This window comes from Uloborus diversus, chromosome 4 (assembly GCF_026930045.1).
Source record: "Uloborus diversus isolate 005 chromosome 4, Udiv.v.3.1, whole genome shotgun sequence".
Classification (NCBI taxonomy): domain Eukaryota; kingdom Metazoa; phylum Arthropoda; class Arachnida; order Araneae; family Uloboridae; genus Uloborus; species Uloborus diversus.
Window position 1 is genome coordinate 163,231,905 of NC_072734.1, and position 8,919 is coordinate 163,240,823.

Below are 8,919 nucleotides of genomic sequence, written 5' to 3' on the forward strand. Positions count from 1 at the left end.
TCTTTTTATAAAACCAGTATACAGAGCCAAAATAAATCTTGCAGGGCTACCTCCAGCGTGCAAAAAAAAAAAAAAAAAATGCTGGAAGTTATCATTCATATTGGTGCAACCAGCAAATTCTAAGTTGGTTGGGCAACATAATTGATCTAGGGAAATGGGGTTGGGAACACAGAATGCAAGGTCTATTGCCTGTTGACTTGAAAAGCGATTCAGCTCCTCAGACTCTTTTGAAGATTGTATCTTATTGTACCTGCAAGAAAAATTGTACTAGAGCCTGTTCTTGTTGCAAGATGGATTTAAAATGCTCCAGCATGTGCAAACACTGCAGTGGCATAAATTGTGAAAATGTTGCACAAATTTCATCTTTGGATGAGACTGCAGAAGATGATTTGTTCCAGGAGCTTTTGGAATCACAGCAACAAGGAGATGAACAATTCAAGGACCATAGATTCTTTCTACCCCCAACAGATTCTGAACGAGGAGAACGTGGGCCTTCAAAACGGCTTCGAAGAAGATAAACATATTTTGTTGTCTTTTCTCTATTTGCTTGGTTGAATGAATCTCCCTGTAATTTAGATGTACGTATTAAACTTCTACAGTTGGATTTTCATTTTGAAAGGTAATTCTTTTGGGTTTTTCATGCCTTAAAAAGTCAGTTTCTGCAGAATATTTTCAAAGTGTCCATTACGCATTACTATTGTACCTTCATTTGTGCATTATTGTGTCTATTGTTTGCTTATTAGCACCCTAATATTTATTAATTCACATTTATATTCAACTATCGCATTTTTGCTTGTAATAGTTAGAAAAGATGGTACGAATTATGTGCTTTAAATAAATGTGTAGATTTTGTAATTAAATTACAAACTGAAATATAAATCAAATAATATTGGAGTCTGATGAAGACTACCTCTATCAGATCCGAAATATTAGTTCATGAGTGGTGGGGGGAGGCTTTATTATTATTATTATTGTATCAACATAGGATGCATGATTGTGTTGATTGTTTGCTTATTAGCTGCCTAATATTCATTCTTTCACATTAATATTTAAAGATCGCATCTTTGTTTGTAATAATTAGACAAGAATGTACGAATTATATGCCTCAAATGAATGTATATAATGTGACTCCAGTTACAAACTGCAATGTATCATCTGTTATTGGAGTCTGCTGAAGACTTCCCCTGTCAGACCGGAAATGTTAGTCCGTGAGCAGTGGGGAAGGAGCAGGAAACTCAAACTGTCGATAAACTCTGAAACTTCTATTTGAGTTCTAATAATTGTGACGACTTGTTTTCGGTGTGAATGCTTTTTTTTTTTGCGGAGTGGAGGAAAACTGCCTATTTTCAAAGAGCTATAGCAAGTTTGTTATTTGTGCTACAAAAAAGTTGTAAGTACGAAAGTTGTAGGAAATTTAATGTTCTTTAAACTTTGTATTTGATATTTTTTTCTAAGTTGAACCATTTCGGAGACATTTTGGAAAAAACAAAAAAGTCCTAAATTTTTGAGGTTTTTCGGCCCCCAAAAGTTCTCCCGGGATCTTTTGTGTTGGATAACTTGGTTTTCCCATGTCGGCATCAATATGTACAATTTAAACAAAAAAAATCTTTGACCCCCATTTTTTGTAAGGTAAAATGTATCTATTGACTGGACTATATCCATTACACAGAAAAATTGTTTCTATATATCGAAAAAATCTCTATATATCGATTTTTTTTCGAGACATTCGTAGATTTTTTTCCACTTTACACTGTTTGTCTCATGAAAAATGAAGGTTAGGAGAGAAAATTATGTTCACTAAAGGTTGCTACAAAACTCATAAGGAGTCTTGGGTTGAGGGGTGTGAAGATAGGTCGATGTCCCGTTTTGGAGTTCTTAAATTCGCTCTCAAGTTTATTTAAAATCTTAGTTGTAACCAGTAATACAGTAAAATCAGTTTCAAGTAATTCCTTTGGTCTGTCGATTATCATTCCTAGTCTTTTTAGCTTCAATGAAAATCATTCAAATTAAGTAGATTGATTTTTTACTTTTGATTACCATTGTCAAAACGAAATCCTCTAATGTCGCGGATGAAGTTGAATTGCTGAAGAACGAAGATGTCTGAAGACGCAAAAATATAATTTCTGATAAATTTAGTATTTCTGCAGAGAGTCTGAGAGTTTATGAAATATCGGAAAGCCATAACAAAAGTACTGAAACTTACAGAAAGCTTTCACTCAAAACATGAAATGACATTACAGTTGGTTTTTTAGAAACAATGCAGTGCTCAGTAAATTTTTCCTATTTTTTAATTATTAACTTTCACTTAATCCGATGCTTGTATAAATTAGAAATTGAGTTTCATATATGAAAATTAGCTTTAACTTTAATGTTTTAGGAGATTTTTATGATAAACTAAGATCATTTCCATATATCGAATTTTTTTTCTGGCAATTTGCTACTTCAATATATGAAGATCCGACTAATTCTAAAACAGAGCTTGCACTGTAATAAATACATATCTAGATAATTAGAAAACTCATAAGCTTTTGCAGATTAGTAAACTTACTTGTATAGGAGGAAGTATTGCACTTGAATTGCCTTTATAAATTTCATTCATTTTCTTCTGCAACACAACAGCTTGTTGTGTTAAATGTTTCAAACATTCTGAACTTTCTTTGGTTTTTTCATGCTCCTCACCTAACTACACAAAGGAAAACAAAAGTTAAAATAATAATAAATGTACTTGAATTAAGATATTTTGCTAGTTTGCAATACAAAATACCTGCTGTTTATATATACTATATGTTTCTTTTTCATTTTGCAGAGCACCACGAAACTCGCCCATACAAGATTGAGTTCTTGCAACAAGATGATAGCTGACAGCAACTTTGAGACTCTTATTTCCGTAATAACTGAAAAATTTAAAAACAGATAAGGGTCAGGCTGTGGAAAAGGTCTCAATAAAATCTACAATTAAATTGAGCATTTTTTCTTTAACTATTTTCATTATTAGTTATACTTTGTGTTCTGTCATTTTAGCTTTACAATTCTTAATATACGTAATTTATAATTTTAAAATTTTTGGAAGCACAATTTTCTAGACTGCTTTCAAATCCAGTTTTTAACTTCAAAACTTGAAAAATGTATGATAAGTTATTTTATGTACATAAATTATCAATTACAATTATCTTTTTGTGGGAAAGAGCAGAAAAATTACACTTCAAAGAATCTTTGAAAGCACTGTGACAAAATGTATTTCTAACTGTTAACATCATTTCACAGATAAAGTAGAATCAATACCTTTGTGCTTGAAAAGTAAAAAAGAAATAACGTTAATTGCACAAATTGCAGATTACAAAAGCTTTTGTTGGATGTCTTGTCATCAAAAACTCACTTATTTTGCACTGAAAGGGCGTAACTTGTAACCCTGAAACAGGTGTCTGTAATAATTGAAAAATCGGGATTTGTATTTGTGGCAAACGAAACAGAGAACACACTTTTCTTTACCACATTCGGCTGGTATTTTTGTTTTTCAGAAGCAGCCAGAAATGGGGTAAGTATCCTGGAGGATCAATTTAAAAAAGAGCAGTCTGAAGTTATGTTTATCAAACATTCATATTCACATAAAGACCAACTACATGGTTCTATCGAAGCAGAAAACTGTTCTGCGACTACCTATATGCATGATGCTGCAGTATCTCATCTTGAGATGGCGGGAAATAGTGCTTAAAGGATAGCTCTACGAAGGAGAAATTTCTGGTTTAAAAATCCAACAGCATCACAGCATTATTTAAAAACAGGGTGGTTATAAAATAACGTAAGTTGTTCAGAACTCTCTAGCAAGTGAAGTATTGGACGAAACATTGCCAAATTTCATAGGCATACACAGTAGACCATGGGATTATGATTTCTGAAATAGAAAAAATTAGTACAAAAAATTGTCACCAGAGGGAAATTTGGAGTTGAAAAGATGTATTATTGTGAATATTGAAGGATTAAATGCTAACTGCCAAAATATGCATCAATTTTATATATATATATATATATGTTTATGATTTTTACTAACAAATGAGGTTCAATATGAACAACTTGGAGGTACTTTCCATGTACTGCATACAATGCACAATATTTTGAACACGTCTGGGGGGGGGGAGATTAATTTCCCCTACATGCAATGTTATTCAAGTTTTCAAAGTTGAGAATTGGGAACATGTTGTAGAAACACACCATTAAGAAATCCCCGCAGCAGAACGTCACAAGGTGAAAGATAGGGCGACCACGGTGGCCATATCGTAGGAAATGCATGACTAATAAAACTGATATTGAAGAAATGTTGTCACCATACACTCAATACCTAAAGCTCAACGTAGGGTTGGTGCACCATTTTATATGAATATTATTCAAGAAGAAATCTTTGCTTCCACGCCAAAATTTCTTCGTGACAACTTTTGGTATTATTCTTCTTGTTACGAATTGAAATTTCTTGTTGGTAGAATTGAACCTTATTTGAAAGCAACAAACATTTGTAGTTAAAAACTTGATGTGTGCTGAATTTTTTACCATTTAATTCTTTACCATTCGCAAGTAATACACTTTTGCAGCGCCACAATTCCCTCTGGTGGTGACTTTTGGCACTATATTTTTTATTGCAGGAATTGAAATCCCATGGTCTGCTATGTACGCTCATGAAATTTGGCAATGTTTCGTCCAATACTTCACTTGCTAGAGGGCTCTGAACACCTCACGTTATTTTATAACCACCCTGTATTATTTAACGTTCTTCATACATATGTTTTTTAAAAATTTATGAAGGACCCCCTACACTAAGGGTTGGCCAGTCGCAGACCAAAGTTTGGGAAGCCCTGATATAGAGTATTAATCTTACAGGACCAGCAGCAGGTCAGTTGGCTCATTATCCTCACCTTCCCATGATCCCTACAGATTTCCCTTTCCGATTTAAGGGATTATAACTTGTTATGAAAATTTCAATCTCACGAGCATTTGTTTCATTTCTCTCGTCCTTTAAATAAAATTACTAATCTATATTGTTGAAAACTATTATGGGATAAAATTCGGGACAGAGCCAACTTTGGCAAGATATTTATTGCCAAGTTGCCGGCAAGCCCATTTATCAAACTTGGCAAAGTATCTCCAAGTTTACTGCCAACCACCAAGCAGCCACTACAAGACGGCACAGCCTATTTATGTGCAGTAAAACTTGTGCTTTATAGTTTTTAGTTGGTGTTTTTATTTTATGCCCAAAGGGGTAAGTTTGTTTTCTCATTAAAGGTTCAGACAAATTAAGTTTTCATTTTTCTATCTTTGATTTATATTGTTTTCCTTATTATATCCTAGGTTAACAAATCTATTTTTAAAAGTTGAGCACTGTAAACCATTTTCAAGTGTTATGACTATTTTGTGCTTTTGTAAGTTGTACTTTTTATTCCATATTGTATGGCATTTAAAGGTAACTTTTCTGTTAACATCTGGTCAGTTTTAAGGAATATACTGAGTACATAACGTTGATTTCATACTTACTTTATATTCAACTTTAAGGCATTTTCAAGGAACCTTAGAGATAAATCATATTCCCCTACTGCATGCAAAATGAGGCCAATGTTGCTCTAGAAAAGATTTTAGAAAATAAAATGATTATACCTGGTTTGCGAAACAAACAATGCCTGCTGAAAAACGTTAACACAATGCAAACATTTTCACATAAATTAAAGTTTTACTTCAAACTACTTCACCATTCAGCAATCTTGGGTATTTATTAGTCCCACATTTCTTTTTGTAAAAAGCGACATATTGCCAGAGGGGGTTAATAGTGCATCTGTACAAAATTGGGCTACAAGCCTTACGTTTTGATGATTATTTTGTCTTTCTTAGTGGACATGTAGAACGATTATAAAATTTTATATGAATTCATTTCTAAACATAGTAGAAAAAACTTGAATCATTTTAACGGTGAATGCGTTGCCACATTAACAAAAAAAAAAAAATCAATATTGCTAAATTTTGAAAATGTTCTTATACGTTAGAAATTACCGTTATTTTTACGTTTTAGGAAATTTAGCTTCACAGTGGATATTATCCAATCATATTCTTTCGGTTATAGGATGTTTAGACATATTTGAGGCCTTCAGACCCAAAATGAATCAAGTCCAGTTATAGATAATCCACTTCAGCTCTAAGCATAGTTGATTTTGGCAACAAATGTTACGTTCCTAAATAAGGTGTTCAGACCTAAAGTCTATCAAGTCGAAATGGACTTCATCCCCTTCAGCTCTGAATGCTTCATTTATCAAAGTCTCAAAAATTTTGATGAAGCTGGCGGTACATATTTGTGCTTTCTTTGGCAATATTTATCTTATATGCACTAAATTTATACTGCATGTGAAGAATTTCCTTGTGTTATTAGATTTGTAACCCATCACAGTAGGTGATAAAACACACTGCATACGCATATAACACATTCTTGGGAAAAAACTTTGTGTTTTGCCAAGTTGAGAAAAATGTTGCCAATGCAGTTTCAAGCACATTTCTTCCTTAATTGTACCACAGAAAGTTCTCAAAAAAATAAATAAATTTATTTTAAATTTTTTATCTATGCATTTGTTTTAAAGTTTAAAAACCTTAGTATTATTTTGCTTTAAAGTTAAATTTAACAATTACATTGCGACATTTATCACATTAAACTAAATAAATATATTTTATTCATGCTACTATGATTTTACTCTAGTTAATTTTTTGTAATGAGTATTGTGCATGCCTTCTTTGATAGTCTGAGGCTATTTGAGCTGAGCAGTCTCAAATTTGTCTGTTAGAACAGCATTACTCAACCTTTTTTGACCCATAGAACAGTAATTGCTTCGGAGAAAAATTTCGCGGACTAGAAGGTTTGCAGACCCTCCTTTTTTTGCACAAGAAAAAAAACTTGCGGACTGTTAAAAACTTGTGAAATATTCTTCAAGCCCCCCCCCCCCCCAGCTTTTTTACCAAGTAATAGTAATAATAAATTGATATTAAAGAACTGCCATAACAATTTTACATGAAAAAGTACGTAATTATTGCAATAATTACAATCAAGTAAATAAACATTTATGAGAAATCAGCAAATTTTGAAAATAAATCTAGAAGTTCCCTTCAAAACGACAATGTATAAGATATTATGGTTCTTGAGGAAAGAAATTTTTTTTAATGTGAATGATCAAAAATCTATGAGGATTCTAAGATGGAATTTTTCAGGTTCCAGTCGGCCGTCAGAGAATTGCGGTGTTAAACAATTTCAAGAAAGTTGTAGCCTTTTTTTTGTCTGCTCATATCATACAGACTCCAAACTTTATCTGGTAGTTTTTTTTACAGGCCTTAACATGGTACAAAATTTCAAGAAAAAAGGAAAATTCATTCATGCAGAATAGAGAAATTGTATGCAAATTTTATGACTTGAAATTTAAGTACAGTTGACTCTCGAAAAAAGCCTTATAACTTGAATATTCTTTTGTCTCAAAGTTTTCATTCAGACCCAAAATAATTTAGCGTTTTCAATACAAAGTTGTCTTGATATCTCGAATGTACTTTTTTAGTTGAAGTATTTATGAAAATTTGGTTTTCATTTTTGCAAAAAAATGCAGTCAAAACAAGAAAAAGTTTTTTTTTCATCCTTTAACTCATTGCTTAGCTTATCAGTTTGTGTAAGGAGAATTTGTTTATAATAGTGCTTCTTAATGCACATTGGGTTGCAAAATTGAGTGAAAAGTAGCAAATAGGGCTGCTCTTGGCTGAGGACCTAAAATTCCATTGCCTTCAAATCTTTGGGATATTTAAAGTTTTGTCAAAAATTGAAAAGCCTTTATTTTCTGGATGACTCAAATAATCCTGCTTTGATGACAGAAACTACCGACAAGAGAAACAGTAGTTAAAACTGCTTTAAGAGCTGTGTAAACAATAACAAAGATAAAGTGACCAACAAATTGTATGATTTTGAATCCTTTTTTGAGGGGAGGATTTTGCAAATATTTTACTGCAGTTCCTGGAAAGTTCCGAAAACTTGGATAAGTTGAATCGTGCTTACAAACTAAATGATGCTTTAAGATGCGATACAAGAAAAAAAAGTTAAGCGGTCGAAAATAACTCCTTTTTTAGGAGTATCTGATCTCTAAAGGTGTATTTATTTAGGGTACACCAGGGAAGCCCATCCCCCCAAGAGTAAGGGTGCACCCCCTACATGCTACTAAGACCTCCCCAATTGGGGAGCCCCCTCCCCCCCCAAAAAAATACCTTTTACAACAACCACCCAAAAAATTTCAATGCCACAGTCTGCGCCATAACCCCCCTCCCCCCCTAAAATCTAGGTGGACGGCACACTTGGTGAAGACTAATACTTAATTTTATTTAAAATGTGAACTGTAAGTGTTATAATCTATTATGCACTATTCATGAGAAATACAACAAAAATTATTCATGAGAATTTTGGAAAGGAACCTTCGATAACTCAAACTACCGCTTACTCAGATTTTAGTTGGTCCCTTGGGACTTTGAGTTATTGGGGGTCAACTGTATATAGCCTCGTTGGCCTACTAAATTTCTACCCCCCCCCCCCCAATGCAATTTGAGTATGAAAGCGCCTCCTTACTAAGTTTGACAGAGATTTGATGTAAAATAACTTTTTATAAGGAACATAGACATGCAGAAACATATAAATTTAAATACACTCATTTTTATAACATTAATATTCAAAACCATTTCATTAAACAATTTTCTCAATATCTCTTATTTTACGAACTTTGGTATAAAAACCAAGAGAGTATAAAAACATGTAATGAGTATTTTTTTTTACACAGTAAAGAAATTTATTTAAAAAAATAATGCACTACTAGTTCTAATTCAAAAGATAAATGCAAATACAAACTTACATCGAGTACAGCCATTTCTGGA

The 8,919-nt window shown here is 32.8% G+C and overlaps 1 protein-coding gene across 1 annotated transcript in view; it reads right to left on the bottom strand.

The window, feature by feature from the left end:
- The window catches only part of LOC129221443 (clustered mitochondria protein homolog), an 88,324-nt gene that overhangs the window by 7,761 nt on the left and 71,644 nt on the right, over positions 1 to 8,919 (bottom strand). The window lies entirely within an intron of this gene.